The following is a 15,555-nucleotide window of genomic DNA, read 5'->3' as shown; positions in this document are numbered from 1 at the left end:
GTGAGAATTGAATTTAGCAAAAATTTCCCATCCTTCCTTGACATTTCTCTCCTTTAGAACATCCTACCTTTCCTTTCTTTTTACTGAGTCCATTAGAAACTGCCTTTCTACAGTCCAATCTTAAAATCTCAGTTTTCGCAGGTTTTCCTCCTTATGTAGTACAAAATGATAGGATAGCATGATCACTGCCTCCTAAATTCTCCATCACCTTTACTTCCTCAACCGTTTCCTCATTTTTGGTTAAAATTAGATCCAAATAAATAATGGCAGCGGTGGGATTTGAACCCACTCCTCCAGAGAGACTGGAGCCTTAATCCAGCGCCTTAGACCGCTCGGCCACACTACCTCATACAGATGTTAAAACTTATTTAATTCAGAAATATACTAATGATTTAAATGGCAGAAAACATTGTATATCCAATTAGACAAAAATACAAGTGGTATTATGCTTGAGCAACGTAGTTATCAGGGATTTGTATTGAACATTGACTCTGGGGCACGATTTTACAAAACATATGCCTTGTATGCAGATATTTTACTAATCTTTCCTCTGTTGGCTCATCCGCTAATTTTTAGATATCACTGAATTAGGTGGTATAGATTACTTGCTATCATCTCCCATATACAGGACACTCAAACATGAAGGATTCCTACACCCCTGCCTGTACGTAACAGATAATCAGAAGCAGCAGCAAGGTAGACATTATACAGCAGTGCAGAGCAGTGTAGCTGTGAATCCATCACTAGGGTGACTTACTGGAAAGCAGCAGAAGCCGCATGGCTCTGTTTATATTTGCTAATCACTCTGCTTATCCTGTATTTATAACCCTAAAAAGGCAGCAGGGATATGAGCTAGCAGTTAGACTTCTTTTGATCAAGATTGATTTTGGCAAATTTTGAGAATGGTTGATCATTGATTGAACTGACATGGATGTAGCATAGATGGTAAATTATGTAATTAATTCTGATGCCTAAAGCCAACATGACCACTCATATGCAGTTTTCATACGTATGACTTGTTCACATGTCCCTTTTCTTCCACAGCACGTTGAAGATCACTTGATGTTACATTTGCTTTCTTAGAGAAAACAGAAGCAAAATAGGAATTTAAAAGTTCAGTCTTCTCAACATCATTTTTGACCACTTTACCCTTTTCATCCTGTAAAAATCCTATAGCATCTTTGGGTTTTCTTTTACTTACTTCCAAAATCCTTTCTTATTGCTTTTGGTCTCTCTTGCAAGCCTCACTTCATTACTGGCTCTAGCTCTTCTAACGCTAGCCCAGCTTTCCCTGAAGACAGCATTACATTCTTCTTTAGATATGAACCCTTCTTTCCATTTGATATTCATTTCTTTGTTCCTTTTTAGCAAGTTTTTAAGATCAGTATTTTGCCATCCTGGTGTCCTTAAATGCTTTCCATTCTTCCTTCTGTACTGGAATGTTATTGCTTGTGCAGTGAGAATTTAATTTAGAAAAATCTCCCATGCTTCCTTGACATTTCTCTCCTTTAGAACATCCTACCTTTCCTTCCTTTTTACTAAGTCCATTAAAAACTGCCTTTCAACAGTCCAATCTTAAAATCTCAGTTTTCGCAGGTTTTCCTCATTTTGTAGTTCATAATTATAGGATAGCATTATCACTGCCTCCTAAATTCTCAATCCACTTTACTTCCTCAACCGTTTCCTCATTTTTGGTAAAAATTAGATCCAAATAAGTAATGGCAGCGGTGGTGTTTGAACCCAAACCTCCAGAGAGACAGGAGCCTTAATCCAGCAGCTTAGACCGCTCGGCCAGGCTACCTCATACAGCTGTTCAAAGTTGTTTATATCAGAAGTTTGATAATGATGTAAGTGACAGAAAATATTTTATATCCAATTAGACAAAAAGACAAATGTTATTATGCATGAGCAACATAGTTATCAGGGATTTGTTTGTACATTGACTCTGGGGCACCATTTTACAAAACATATGACTTGTATCCAGATATTTTACTAATCTTTCCTCTGTTGGCTCATCCGCTAATTTTTAGATATCACTGAATAAGGTGGTATAGATTACTTGCTATGATCTCCCATATACAGGACACTCAAACATGAAGGATTCCTACACCCCTGCCTGTACGTAACAGATAATCAGACTCAGCAGCAAGGAAGACATTATACAGCAGTGCAGAGCTGTGTAGCTGCGAATCCATCACTAGGGCGACTTACTGGAAAGCAGCAGAAGCAGCATGGCTCTGTTTATATTTGCTAATCACTCTACTCATCCTGTATTCATAGCCCTAAAAAGGCAGCAGGGATATGAGCTAGCAGTTAGACTTCTTTTGACCAAGATTTATTTTGGCAAATTTTGAGAATGGTTGATCATTGATTGAACTGACATTGATGTAACATAGTTGGTAAATTATGTAATTAATTCTGATGCCTAAAGCCAACATGTCCACTCATATGCAGCATTCATACGTATGACTTGCTCACATGTTCATTTTCTTCTACAGCACAGTGAAGATCACTTGATTTGGCAAATCATAGTACTCCTAGGTCAGAGCCCGGACACGGCTATTGACCCACACCAGGGAATGCAGGAACAGGCAGGTTAGGCTGGCTTACAGACAGGTGGGCACTGGCAGGCACGACTGGTATGCTGACAGGAGGGTACTGGCAAGCATGGCTGGAGTGCAGACAGGGAGGTACTTGCAGGCACAGCTGGCATGTAGAGAGAGAGGTACTACTGGGTTGGAGCGCAGGCTGGATAGGGTCCAGTACAGACTGGGATTCAGGAACAGAACCGCAGATGCGGTAGACAAGCAGAGCAGAGTGAAGCCGCAGGTACGGTGGCCAAGGCAGAACAGAGTGAAACCGCCAGAGCGGCGGACAAGGCAGAGAAGAGCGGCACCGCTGGAGCGGTGGGCAAGACAGAGCAGAGAGGTACCTCCGAAGCGGTGAGCAAGCATAGCAGGGCGAAACCGCAGGTGCGGTGGACAATGCAGAGCAGAGCGAAATCGCTGGAGCGGTGGACAAGGCAGAGGAGAGAGGAACCGCCGAGTGGTGAGCAATGCAGAGCAGAAAGGGACCGCCAGAGAGGTTAGCAAGCAGAGCAGGGTGAAACCGCAGGTGTGGTGGACAAGGCAGAGCAGAGAGGAACCGCAGGAGCAGTGAGCAAGGCAGAGCGGAGAGGAACCGCCGGAGCGGTGAGCAAGGCAGAGCAGAGAGGAACCGCTGGAGCCGTGAGTAAACAGAGCAGGGCAAAACCGAACGTGCGGTGGACAAGGAAGAGCAGAGCAAAACCGCCGGGGCAGTGGACAAGGCAGAGCAGAGAGGAACCGCCAGAGTGGTGAGCAATGCAGAGCAGAGAGGGACTGCCAGAGTGGTGAGCAAGCAGAGCAGGGCGAAACCGCAGGTGCGGTGGACAAGGCAGAGCAGAGAGGAACCGCCGGAGTGGTGGACAAGCAGAGCAGAAAGGAACTGCCGCAGTGGTGAGCGAGGCAGAGAAGAGAGGAACCACTGGAGCGGTGAGCAAGCAGAGCAGGACGAAACCGCAGGTGCGGTGGACAAGGCAGAGCAGAGCGAAACCGCTGGAGTGGTGGACAAGGCAGAGCAGAAAGGAACTGCGGCAGTGGTGAGCGAGGCAGAGAAGAGAGGAACCACTGGAGTGGTGAGCAAGCAGAGCAGGGTGAAACCGCAGGTGCGGTGGACAAAGCAGAGCAGAGAGGAACCGCTGAAGCGGTGAGCAAGCAGAGCAGGGCGAAACCGCAGGTGTGGTGGACAAGGCCGAGAGGACAGGGCTCTGTTCACATGGAACAGACTGGTAGGGACAAGCAGAACCTGACACACACAAGGTACTTACAATGAAATAGCGAGTGGACTCTAAACTCACAAACAGAAGTACAGAGACAACGAGTTGGAGTTAGGTGCAGGTTCAGACACTGCAAGAAAAGGGAAGGTACGGACATAGAGACAAACAGGTAACAGGCTAGGAGACAGATCTTACAGGAACTGACACTGCAAAGAGATACAGGAACGAGCCTGGGTATACAGCTCACAGAGATGACGAAAACTGACAATAAGTCACAGATAACAGGTCTGGGAATACGGCCCCCAGAGATGGCGGAAACAGACAAGAAGTCACAGATAACAGGTCTGGGTATACAGCCCCCAGAGATGGCGGAAACATACAAGAAGTCACAGATAACAGGTCTGGGTATACGGCTCCCAGAGATGGTAGAAACAGACAAGAAGCAGAACTGGACCTGGCATCTTCAGAGTCCAGGAGCACACTGAATGTTAGTGTTGCTCAGGCACCTCCTTCAGGGTGGAGTGGGTTTAAATATCCACTGACTTAAAGCAATAAGCTGAGGATGCATTAGGAGTGTGCCCACAGTAGCTATAAGAAAGAGGAAGTAACCAGGCCGCCGCCCTAAGCAATTATCCCAGAGGCATGCAGACAGCATGAACAGGAGCAAGGTTTGAAGGCTGGACTGATGTTTAAGATTGCGTTCTTGCATACTGGGAGGTGGTGCACTATGCAAGCACACCGCTAGGAATTTTACATAAACAGAGCCATGCTGCTTCTGCTGCTTTCCAATAAGTCACCCTAGTGATGGATTCACAGCTACACTGCTCTGCTCTGCTGTATAATGTCTTCCATGCTGCTGCTTCTGATTATCTGTTACGTACAGGCAGGAGTGTAGGAATCCTTAATGTTTGAGTGTCCTGTATATGGGAGATCATAGCAAGTAATCTATACCACCTAATTCAGTGATATCTAAAAATTAGCGGATGAGCCAAAAGAGGAAAGAATAGTAAATTATCTGGATACAAGTCATATGTTTTGTAAAATGGTGCCCAGAGTCAATGTGCAAACAAATCCCTGATAACTGCGTTGCTCATGCATAATAGTATTTGTATTTTTGTCTAATTGGATATACAATGTTTTCAGCCACTTATATCTTTAGCAAATTTCTGATTTAAAGAAGTTTGACCATCTGTATGAGGTAGCGTTGCTGAACAGTCTAAGGCGCTGGGTTAAGGCTCCAGTCTCTCTTGACACGTTGGTTCAAATCCAACCGCTGCCTTTATTTATTTGGATCTATTTTTTACTAATAATGAGGAAACGGTTGAGGAAGTAAAGATGATTGGGAATTTAGGATTCAGCGATCATGCTATCCTATCATTTTGAACTACAAAAGGAGGAAAACTTGTGAAAACTGAGATTTTAAGATTGGACTGTAGAAAGGCAGTTATTAATGGACTCAGTAAAAGGGAAGGAAAGTTGGTTGTTCTAAGTGAGAGAAATGTCCAGGAAGGATGGGAGATTTTGCTAAGTTAAATTCTCACTGCACAATCAGTTTCAATCCCGAAAAGAAGGAAGAATGGGAAGCATTTAAGGAGACCATGATGGCTGAATACTGAACTTAAAAACTTGCTTAAAAGGAACAAAGAAATGAATATCAAATGGAAAGTAGGGTTCATATCTAAAGAAGAATATAATGCTGTCTGCAGGGAAAGCTGGGCAAGCATTAGAAGAGCTAGAGCCAGTAATGAAGTGAGGCTTGCAAGAGAGACCAAAAACAATAAGAATGGATTTTGGAAGTATATCAAAAGTTAATAGAAAAGCCAAAGATGCTATAGGATTTTTACAGGATGAAAAGGGTAAAGTGGTCAAAAATGATGTTGAGAAGGCTAAACTTTTAAATTCCTATTTTGCTTCTGTGTTCTCTAAGAAAGCAAATGTGACATCAAGAGATCTTCATTGTGCTGTAGAATAAAAGGAACATGTGAACAAGTCATACGTATGAAAACTGCATCTGAGTGGTCATGTTGGCTTTAGGCATCAGAATTAATTACATAATTTACCATCTAGTTTACTTCCATGTCAGTTAAATCAACGATCAACCATTCTCAAAATTTGCCAAAATAAATCTTGGTCAACAGAAGTCCAACTGCTAGCTCATATCCTTGCTGCCTTTTTAGGGCTATGAATACAGGATGAGCAGATTGATTAGCAAATATAAACTGTTATGTACACGCCCGCACTGACTGGCATGTGCGTGATTAGTAATCCCACTGTGCCATGAACTGGGGAGTGCCTGGCGGGGCGTAACTAAGTAACAACCCGATCCGACCAGGGACGCACGGCGGCTCAGTCGACTCCGTGCACCAGGGATGAACCGAGCAGAGCCAACAGGTGCTACTCCTAGGTCAGACCCCGGACATGGCCGTTGACCCACACCAGGGAATGCAGGAACAGGCAGGTTAGGCTGGATAACAGACAGGTGGGCACTGGAAGGCACGACTGGCATGCAGACAGGTGGGTACTGGTAAGCATGGCTGGTATGCAGACAGGAGGGTATTGGCAAGCATGGCTGGAGTGCAGACAGGGAGGTACTAGCAGGTTGGAGCGCAGGCTGGATAGGGTCCAGTACAGACTGGGATTCAGGAATAGAACCACAAATTCGGTAGACAAGCAGAGCGAAACCGCAGGTGCGATGTCCAAGGCAGAGCAGAGCGAACCTGCCAAAGCGGCGGACAAGGCAGAGCAGAATTGCTGGTGCGGTGAACAAGCAGAGTGAAACCGCAGGTGCGGTGAACAAGGCAGAGAAGAGAGAAACTACTGGAGTGGTGGGCAAGGCAGAGCAGAGAGGTGCCGCCAGAGCGGTGAGCAAGGCAGAGCAGGGCGAATCCACAGGTGTGGTGGACAAGGCTGAGCAGAGCGAAACCGCCTGAGCAGTGGACAAGGCAGAGCAGAGAGGAACCGCCGGAGTGGTGAGCATGCAGAGCAGGGCGTATCCGCAGGTGCGGTGGACAAGGCAGAGCAGAGCTAAACCGCCCGAGCGGTGAGCAAGGCAGAGCAGAGAGGAACTGCCGGAGTGGTGAGCAAGGCAGAGCAGAGAGGAACCGCCGGAGCGGTGATCATGCAGAGCAGGGCGAATCCACAGGTGTGGTGGACAAGGCAAAGCAGAGCGAAGACGCCAGAGCGGTGAACAAGGCAGGGCAGAGAGGAACTGCCTGAGCGGTGAGCGAGGCAGAGCAGAGAGGAACCGCTGGAGAGGTGAGCAAGCAAAGCAGGGCGAAAAAGCAGGTGCGGTGGACAAGGCCAAGAGGACAGGGCTCTGTTCACATGGAACAGACTGGAAGGGACAAGCAGAACCAGACACACACAAGGTACTTACAATGAAGTAGCGATTGGACTCTAAACTCACAAACAGAAGTACAGAGACAACGAGTTGGAGTTATGTGCAGGTTCAGTCACTGCAGGAAAATGGAAGGTACGGACATAGAGACAAACAGGTTACAGGCTAGGAGACAGTTCAGACAGGAACTGACACTGCAAGGAGATACAGGAACGAGCCTGGGTATACAGCCCCCAGAGATGGCGGAAACAGACAATAAGTCACAGATAACAGGTCTGGGAATACGGCCCCCAGAGATGGCGGAAACAGACAAGAAGTCACAGATAACAGGTCTGGGTATACAACCCCCAGAGATGGCGGAAACAGACAAGAAGTCACAGATAACAGGTCTGGGTATACGGCCCCCAGAGATGGTGCAAAAAGACAAGAAGCAGAACTCGACCGGGCAACTTAAGAGTCCAGGTGCACACTGAATGTTAGTGTTGCTCAGGCACCTCCTTCAGGGTGGAGTGGGTTTAAATATCCAGTGACTCACAGCAATAGGCTGGGGACACATTAGGAGTGTGCCCACAGTAGCTATAAGAAACAGTAAGTAACCGGGCAGCCGCCCTAAGCAATCAGACCAGAGACATGCAGACAGCATTAACAGGAGCAAGGTTTGAAGGCTGGACTGAAGGGTAAGATTGCGATGTTGCATTGTGGGAGCTGGTGCACTATGCAAGCATGCCGCCAGGGATGTTACATAAACAGAGCCATGCTGCTTCTGCTGCTTTCCAGTAAGTCACCCTAGTGATGGATTCACAGCTACACTTCTATGCACTGCTGTATAATGTCTTCCATGCTGCTGCTTCTGATTATCTGTTACGTACAGGCAGGGGTGTAGGAATCCTTAATGTTTGAGTGTCCTGTAAATGGAAGATCATAACAAGTAATCTATAGCACCTAATTCAGTGATATCTAAAAATTAGCGGATGAGCCAACAGAGGAAAGATTAGTAAATTATCTGGACACAAGACATATTTTTGTAAATTGGTGCCCCAGAGTCAATGTACAAACAAATCCCTGAAACTACGCTGCTCATGCATAATAACATTTATATTTTTGTCTGCTTGGATATACTATGTTTTCTGCCACTTATATCGTTAGCAAATTTCTGATTTAAATAAGTTTGAGCAATTGTATGAGGTAGCATGGCCGCGCGGTCTAAGGCGTTAGTTTAAAGCTCCAGTCTCTCTGGAGGCGTGGGTTTAAATCTCACAGCTGATATTATTTATTTGGATCTAATTTTTACCAATAATGAGGAAACGGTTGAGGAAGTAAATGTGATTGAGAATTTAGGAGGCAGCGATCATGCTATCCAATCATTTTGAACTACAAAAGGAGGAAAAAGTGCGAAAACTGAGATTGTAAGATTTGACTGTAGAAAGGCAGTTTTTAAAGGACTCAGTAAGAGGTAAGGAAAGGTAAGATGTTTTAAAGGAGAGAAATGTCCAGGAAGGATGGGAGATTTTGCTAAATTAAATTCTCACTGCACAATCAGTAACAATCCTGAAAAGAAGAAAGATTGGAAAGCATTTATGGAGACGAGGATGGCTGAATACTGAACTTAAAAACTTGCTAAAAAGGAACAATGAAATGAATATTAAATGGAAAGAAGGGTTCATATCTAAAAAAGAATATAATGCTGTCTGCAGGGAAAGCTGGGCTAGCGCTAGAAGAGCTAGAGCCAGTAATGAATTGAGGCTTGCAAGAGAGACCAAAAGCAATAAGAAAGGATTTTGGAAGTAAGTCAAAAGCTAAAGAAAAGCCAAAGATGCTATAGGATTTTTACAGGATGAAAAGGGTAAAGTGGTCAAAAATGATGTTGAGAAGACTGAACTTTTAAATTCCTATTTTGCTTCTGTGTTCTCTAAGAAAGCAAATGTGACATCAAGTGATCTTCACTGTGCTGTAGATGAAAAGGAACATGTGAACAAATCATACGTATGAAAACTGCATATGAGTAACCATGTTGGCTTTAGGCATCAGAATTAATTACATAATTTACCAACTATGCTACATCCATGTCAGTTCAATCAACGGTCAACCATTCTCAAAATTTGCCAAAATCAATCTTGGTCAAAAGAAGTCTAACTGCTAGCTCATATCCCTGCTGCCTTTTTAGGGCTATGAATACAGGATGAGCAGAGTGATTAGAAAATATAAACAGAGCCAAGCTGCTTCTGCTGCTTTCCAGTAAGTCTCCCTAGTGATGGATTCACAGCTACACTACTCAGCACTGCTGTATAATGTCTTCCATGCTGCTGCTTCTGATTATCTGCTACGTACAGGTAGGGGTGTAGGAATCCTTCATGTTTGTGTGTCCTGTATATGGGAGATCATAGCAAGTAATCTATACCACCTAATTCAGTGATATGTAAAAATTTGCAGATGAGCCAACAAAGGAAAGATTAGTAAATTATCTGGATACAAGTTATATGTTTTGTAAAATGGTGCCCCAGAGTCAATGTACAAGCAAATCCCTGATAACTACGTTGCTCATGCATAATAACATTTGTATTTTTGTCTAATTGGATATACAATGTTTTCTGCCTCTTATATTATTTGCAAATTTCTGATTTAAATAAGTTTGAACATCTGAATGAGGCAGCATAACCGAGCGGTCTAAGTCACTTGATTAAGTCTCCAGTCCCTCTGGAGGCGTGGGTTCAAATCCCACTGCTGCTTTTACTTATTTGGATCTTATTTTTACCAATAATGAGGAAATGGTTGAGGAAGTAAAGGTGATTGGGAATTTAGGAGGCAGCGATCATGCTATCCTATCATCTTGAACTACAAAAGGAGGAAAACCTGCGAAAACTGAGATTTTAAAATTGGACTGTAGAAAGGCGACCCCCGTAGTGTTCGGGCTCGGTTCGTCGAACACCGGTATGTTCGTCGAACACCGTCTAACACCGTTAAAAAAAAAGGCAGGCAAACAAAAACACAAAGAAACACATAGAAAACACCTTCAAACGTGTCCAAAAGCTGACAAACTGCTCAGAAGACAGAACTAACACATGAAAAAGTGTCAAGTACATATAGTCATACGAAAAGAGAAGAGGTGGAGGAGTAAAAGGAAGGGGAGACACAGATATATGCATGTCATGCCCTTCTGAAATCAAGAAAGGCTGGAGAAAAAATCAAAAATCAGCCTACCAACACCCAGACGTCGTGACAAGAAAATTAAAAAAAAGAAATATCTTTAGGTAGAATGGCGGTTCCATTCAGAACACTTTCCTTACAAAACGTAGTGGTATCCCCGTTGGGAGTCGTGCCAAAAACGGAGCCCAATACATTCGGACTAATCCACCATTTGTCATATCCAAGGTGCAGGTCAGTAAACAACAACATCGATGCGGAGCCAAGTACAGTAGTATATACTGTACCTCCTTTGACAACGCAATCAGGTGGGTCAAGTAGTTGGGAAGGGGTACCCTAATGGCAAAAACAGGCATTGAGGGGGTGTTCCGGTTACTTACTACCTGTGCCTCCAAATAGTGTCCGCCTATTGGGCTGCTTCTGGGAAAGAGCATACTATATAGATCGCTGTTTGCTCATCGGGTGCTCCAGATCCTGCTCACTATTTGAGGCGTTTAGTTGCTTCATCGAATGGGTTGTCATGGACGTTTCTAAAGGGCACATATTATCCATTTCCTCGACAACTTCTTATGCCAGGGCCCAAAAGATTCGCCACAGTGTGAATACACGCGGTAGTCCACCTGTGAGAAGGAGAGAGCTGGAGAGAGAGTGGACACCACAGAGCCGAGGGGTTAGATGGAGAAATGAAGAAGGAAAGGGGGCGAGGGAGGTAAGGGAGTACGGTGGAAGGCCGACCTGAGCTCCGTCACGTTCCTGGTGGACGGGGAACAGCCCTTGGAAGAAAAGCCGCTTGTACATCCCTATGAGGTTACGGGAGCGAGCAGGCAGAGGGACTACGCTGGAGTGTGAAGCCGACACGGCCAGTCCGCTCCTGCCAGTGCGACCTCCATGTCGCCGGGTTGGTGCCAGAGCCGAGGTGGACCCTGACAGCCAGCCCCCCTCTCCCAATACTGGTGCCTATCCGCTGGTGGGTCGAGACCCCCCGCGGTGGAGGCAGGTCTAAGCTCTGAAATTTAAATTGGCTCTGTAATTTGATTGAGTACACTTTAAATCCTTTTACATGGATCTATTGGAGGGCAAGTCTCATGCCAGCAGCCACGGTTGCAGGAGGAGGAAGAGGTGGAGCCTGCCGTGTGCTGCTGTGTTTGGTGTGTGGAGAGAGCTCCTGGGAAGGGAGGTTTTGCCTTTACCATCTGGGACTTTTTTTCTGCCCCCTTCCCAGGAAAGGAGGCTTGCTGTGGGATTGGCCTCCGGGGCTGGGCCCCCAGCTCCTGCCCCCCGGTCCAAGCCGGCGGGGGGCAGGAGGAATACCATCGTGGCTGGGATGACCAGGTCCGGAAAAGGCAAGGCGTCCGGCATGAAGACCAGAGGGACCCCCGAGGCCACGGCCGCGGCAGCTCCTCCCCCCGGAGGTAGGCCGAGTACGTGCAGGGGTGCCCCCTGATTGGGGCACCAAGGTGGCGAAGGAGTCCACTGTCATCTATGGCTCCCGCATCCATGCGCACCTCTGTGAGTATGAGGACGTCTCTAGGAAGCTAAAATCCCTCTGGGGGGAGTTGAGGGTAGCTCAGGAGAGGTCTGACAGGGCCTCTAGCAGCAAGAAGCCTGAGCTATCTGCCGCGGTCAGGAGGATTAAGAAGGCCATCCAGGAGGTGGAGAACCGGCGGTGTACCATCCTGGCCGGCAGCTGGCCATTCAGAGAAAAGTTGGAGAACAACGACCGGTTCAGAGCCATGGCCGGTGGATCTCTGGAGGGGTCACGGAGCTCCAGCCAGGTGGTGGCGGTGGAGGATGAGGAGGAAGAGGAATGTGAGGAGGAGGTTGCACCCTACCCGCCATCTGGTGGCCTGGTAAGTGATCTCCAGGCATCGCATAGCGGGATAGCCCCTCAGCAGATGGCTCTCCCGTCTGACTCTAGCCCTTCAGAGGGCAGCGAGAGCGAAGGGGAGGATGAGGATGGTGGTAGTACTAGTGAGGGGGGCTGCCTCGTCATGAAGCAGATCAGGCAGATTGAGTCCCCGGTACGTTTTAACCAGCTGACGTTCGGGGATGAGATCTGCGAGGACGAGGCAACCGGGAGGGGGATGAAGAGGAAAGCGAAGAGAGCTATGAAAAAGAAAACATCGGTAACACATAAATTTGTGTATGTCCCCCTCTCTGGGGCCCCCCGGTCCCGTTGTGCGGCACCCGCCACCCACCCCGGCTCGGGCCCTGATGTGGGTCTGCAGCGAGGGGGCGGGGAGACTATAGGCCATGGTACGCAGAGCGCCACCTCTGTTTGTAGTAATGAAGGTGGTGTGTCGGATGTGTCTGACATGGAGCATGGCACGGAGGGCGGCCCGGCGGCGGGCAAAAACCATGGTGGTGCTCAGGCTGGGTCCCCTGTGAGAGAGGGGGCTGGCCTGGCACCTGGTGTGCCTGCTGGCGTGCGGGGGGCGGCGAGCGTAACTGCCGCTGCCATCTGCTCTGCTGGTGGCACACCGGCAGCCGGGGCCGCATCTCCGGCGGCGTGTGCTGGGAAAGTGTCTGGGTCCCTCACTCACGGATCCGTTAAATCTGGATCACTTTTGGGGACCCAGGCATCCGGTAAGGCATCTGGCGGGGCAAAAAGTGCGGGGCCTACAGCTCCGGCAGAGCCGGTTCGTAAAAGGAAGGTGGTGGGGCCTGCTCCCCGGCGGGGTCCGTGGCGAAGTCGGGGCCCCCGGCGCAGGGGCCCAGTAAGGGGTCGGCTCTGAGGGCTCTGCCGCCGGTGGATGCCGAGGGGGAGTGGCCTAGCCTGGGGCCGGCCGCCGGAGTTGCTGTGGCCAAGCTCTTTGTGGCTAAGGGAGTGACGGTGGGGGGAGCTGTGCCTCCGGGAATTGGATCAGGGACCCCCGAGAGTAGACCCGGCTCCGGGCCGGTTCTGGGGGTCCCGTCGTGGCCATTTTCGGGGGGCGTGGCCTCCCTGGCGTCCCCCACCCATGTGGGAGTGGCCACGGAGGGCCGCACTGTGCTGCCGGGTGCAGGGGGTGTGGCTTCACAGGTGGTGGCCGCCCATGTAGGAGTGGCCACAGTGAGCAGTACTGTGCTGCTGGGCGCTGGGGGCGTGGCTTCCCGAGCCGGGTCTGCCCATGTGGGCGTGGCCACGTCCGGGGGGGGCTTAGCGCCGGCGCCAGTGGCTGCTCCTGGAGCAACAGACACCACAGCTGTGGCCAGTGCCAGTGTGGGGGCTGCCGCTGTAGCTGATGCGGGTGCCTGTGTGCCGGGGTCCGCTGTGTCTGAGGGCTTACCTGGGGCAGGGGATCCGGCACTGCAGGTATCCAGGAAAGCTGCAGCAGGGCTGGATGGTGCAGTGGGAGGAGCTACACCTGGCTCTCTTCCTGCCAGTAAATCAGGAAGCTCCAGGTATGCTGGGAGCAGTGGTGCTGCACTGCTTAAGTCCTGCAGTGTGGTGCTTGATAGGCCAGCAGCATTAAAAGTGAACCCCCTGGCAGGGAAGATGCCACCAGCAGGCGGCAGTACTGGCAACACAAGTAATATGGACGGTGGTAGTGAAACTGTGCCCAGAAAGTGTACACAAAAAAAGAAAAACATTGACCCCGGTGCACATGGGAGTGGGAGCGGGGCGAGTGGGGTGATTGTAGACACAAATGGGGATGGTGTGGGTACGAATGTGTCTGTGGCTGGGGATGCAAATGGTGGGGTGTCTGCGGTAGGGTGCGTAAATGGAGTGTCTGTTGGTAGCGGGGAGCACGGGGGGGTACTAGTCCATCTGCTCCCCCGGCCGCGAGCCCCCGGAGTTTTGCGGGGGTAGTGGCTGGGGCCTCGGGGTCCTCTCGGGGGGTTTCCTCGCCTCTGGACCTCAGGGACCGTGACTTGCGACGCCGTTTTCTAGAGGCCCTCAAGAAGGGAGAACGGACGATCACAGTAGAGGGAAGAGAGGTGGATCTGGCCTTCTGGCTGGACAGGCATGGCCAGGCTGCCTTCCAAGATAAAAGGGAGGGGGAAACAGTGTGGTCCCTCCCGACAGCCGGGCAGGGGGTGGCCAGGAGGAATGTAGTCCGTCTTCGGTGGAGGGGTAGTGAAGCGTGCCCGCCTAGAGCGAGGGTCGTGGAGCTCCTCCTGAAGATGGACTTCAGGGCAATTGACATCTTTGCCCTGATCCATCCTTTTGGTACCTCCATCTTTGACATCAGTTTTGTTCGGCCGGAGGGCTTAGAGCTTTTCTGGTCGAATTTTGAACTGGTGAAGGGGGAGCCCGGCTGGCGAGACTTTGCCGTACAGGCGGTGTCTCGCCAAAATGGCGTAAAGAGGGTGACCGTTCTAACAAATAACGAGTCACTCTCAGGGATCGATATTATGACGTGGCTTTCTCGTTATGGGGAAGTCACAGAGGTCCCAAAGAAGAACAGGGACGAGTTCGGCATTTGGTCAGGGGGCTGGACCTTCATGATGAAATTGAAGGTTTCAGGTGGTACTGTCACTCACATCCCCTCCTCGGCATTCCTGGGGAGGGACAGGATCCTGATCTTCTACCAGGGGCAGCCGAAGGTCTGCCACAGGTGCGGTGACCCCCGCCACTTCAGCGCGGGCTGCAAGGTGCACAAATGTGCCTTGTGTGGTGGGGTAGGTCATCTGGCCGCGGCCTGTGGTGACATTAGATGTCACCTGTGTGGTGATCTAGGTCACCCGTATAGCCGCTGCCCACATTCCTTTTCCAACACCATCTCTGGTCAGGCGGAGGAGGGCTGCGGGGGGGTCCCCAGTGGTTCATCTTCTGCTGGAACTGGAGGTGGGGGCGGGAGGGGAGTTGAGGGGTCAGGGAGGAAAGGCGAGGCAAATACACCTGCCCACCAGTGGCAACAGGTGAGGCGCCGAAGGGACAGGGGGCAGGATAAGCCCCAGGCGACTGGGGTGATGACTGTCCCCTCCCCGGAGGTTGCAGCCGGAGCCTCTGAGGCCCTGGGGGAAAAGGCGGTGAGCGAGGAGATCAGGAGGATGGAGAGGGAGGAGGCGGCTGCTTCCGATAACTCCTCCCAGTATGAAAGTCTGGATGAGGAGGTGGTGGAGCAGCCAAAAAAATCAGGTGACAAAAGTACCAGTAGTCGGAGGAAAAAGAACAGGAAAAGGGTAAAAAAACCTAAAGCCCCCCCCCCTTGACCACTACGGTGCCTACGGAAGGGCTCACCGGCTCCCCTCTGATCCCCCTCTCCAATCGGTTCCAAGCCCTCGATGACTCTGCTGTGTCGGAGGTTGGGGGTAAGGAGCCGGAGACAACATCTGGGGTGCCTTCAGGGGGCGG

The 15,555-nt window shown here is 49.5% G+C and overlaps 1 non-coding gene across 1 annotated transcript; it reads right to left on the bottom strand.

Annotated features, from left to right (window-relative positions):
• Positions 1 to 264: 264 nt before the first annotated feature.
• Positions 265 to 346, bottom strand: TRNAL-AAG (transfer RNA leucine (anticodon AAG)). Its single transcript has one exon. It is a non-coding gene; the product is annotated as a tRNA-Leu (tRNA).
• Positions 347 to 15,555: the final 15,209 nt, after the last annotated feature.

This window comes from Phyllobates terribilis, unplaced genomic scaffold (genome assembly GCF_046119375.1).
Source record: "Phyllobates terribilis strain yellow unplaced genomic scaffold, ASM4611937v1 Scaffold_11__3_contigs__length_659146591, whole genome shotgun sequence".
NCBI classification, from domain to species: Eukaryota; Metazoa; Chordata; class Amphibia; order Anura; family Dendrobatidae; genus Phyllobates; species Phyllobates terribilis.
Note: the sequence above shows the minus strand (reverse complement) of the source record. Positions and strands in the feature narration are given on the sequence as shown.